The sequence below is a fragment of the Aptenodytes forsteri genome, unplaced genomic scaffold, assembly GCF_000699145.1.
Source record: "Aptenodytes forsteri isolate BGI_AS27 unplaced genomic scaffold, ASM69914v1 Scaffold534, whole genome shotgun sequence".
In the NCBI taxonomy this organism is placed as follows: Eukaryota; Metazoa; Chordata; class Aves; order Sphenisciformes; family Spheniscidae; genus Aptenodytes; species Aptenodytes forsteri.
In genome coordinates, this window is record NW_008795712.1 from 262,202 (window position 1) to 263,972 (window position 1,771).

Sequence of the window (1,771 nt, forward strand, 5' to 3'; positions counted from 1 at the left end):
CAGCGGGGGAGTGAGCGAACGGCTGTGTGGTGTTCAGCTGCCTGCTGGGTTAAACCACAACAAGATCTCGACCAGCTTCTGAACCACAGCTGGTGCCTGAGCCAGGGCAGCGACGGCCTTCTCACCTGCTTGTAGAAGGTGGGATGGGGTCACCATCCTTCTCACAAGGATGAAGGAAAGTCTCCAGTCTCTAGAATATATCCCGTAGGATTTTGCTGCCAAAAGGGATGAAGACTGATGCCACCTGCTGATGACCTTACTCTACAGAAACGCGGCTACATCCTTGACGTTTCCTGAGCGCCTGCAGTGGGGTGGGGTTTTCAAAACATATAAAAAATAAGCAATATATCATGCCAAATCTCGCTCTTGACCAGATGATAACTGAGATAGAAAGACAGCGGTCCTAACACAAGCTCTTCTTCTACCAACCAGAGAAGGTTTGCAGAGGACCTGTTAAATCACTCAGCGGTGTTGGGGAGAGTAGCTGCTGGTACTCACAGGATATCTGCTAAGTCTTTCCCTATTTATTATCTTAATTAGGGATCAGACAGCTATTGAAATTTGCGTACAATACAAGATTTGGAAGAGGTGTAACCGTCGCTGAGAACAAAAACGGATTATGAAGCATCCCAGGGAGTTGAAAAATACGGGCAAGAAACAAAATGAAACTCAGTCAAACACAAGTTTAATCAACAGCCACAGGGGGAAATAACCTCAGCTGCAGGGAGAAGTGGCTCCTACTGCCATTTACTGGGTTGGGGTTGTGTTATGGGGTTTTTTTTTCAAATACTTAACAGTAGTCAGACAATACTGAGCAAGATCTTGGATGGGAACTTACGCAGAATGCAGCAATGACACAGCAGTGCTCATGGATATCTGGACACGGTCAGCAGAGCACGGAGAATGAAGGGTTTGGGTTTTTAGACGGCATTGGTAGCTATCTATGCACAATTAGCTAAGCAAACAGAGGATTATGCACAGCTGAGATCACCTTCTCAGCAGACAGATAGCAACAATTGGTCCTAAAAGAGCAGCATGAATGGCAAAGCGATTAAAGGGATTTGTAAGAAAAAGATTAAAACAACAAAGTGGGTATAGATTGACCAAACCCCAGTGAAAAGGAGAAACTGCTTGAACTCAACAGGTCTGGATTGCATATGACATCCCGCCAGCTGTGCAGTCCCTATGTGATCCATACGCTGGACGCAAAGGGAGGGGATTTTCAAACTGAGATGACCCAGGTTGATGAGTCTTGACCATGGAAGAGTAAGATCATGTCCTGGATCTATCTGGGATAGAGTTGATTTTCCTCCTAGTAGCTGGCATAGTGCTGGGTTTTGGATTTAGCATGAGGATAATGTGATAACACACTGATGTTTTAGTTGTTGCTAAGAAGTGTTTATACTAAGTCAAAGACTTTTCAGCTCCCCATGCTCTGCCAGCGAGGAGGTGCAAGCGAAGTTGGGAGGGAACACGGCTGGGACAGCTGACCCCAACTGACCAAAGGGATACTCCACACCATATGAAATGATGCTCAGCGTATAAAGCTGGGGGAAGAAGGAAGAAGGGGGGGACGTTCGGAGCGATGGCGTTTGTCTTCCCAAGTCACTGTTACACGTGATGGAGCCCTGCTTTCCTGGGGATGGCTGAACACCTGCCTGCCCATGGGAAGGAGTGAATGAATGCCTCGTTTTGCTTTGCTTGTGTGTGCAGCTTTTGCTTTACCTATTGAACTGTCTTTATCTCAACCCACGAGTTTTCTCACTTCTAC

The 1,771-nt window shown here is 46.6% G+C and overlaps 1 protein-coding gene across 1 annotated transcript in view; it reads right to left on the reverse strand.

Annotated features, from left to right (window-relative positions):
- The window catches only part of NCOA1 (nuclear receptor coactivator 1), a 134,184-nt gene that overhangs the window by 83,788 nt on the left and 48,625 nt on the right, over window positions 1–1,771 (reverse strand). The gene's annotated exons all lie outside the window — the stretch shown is intronic.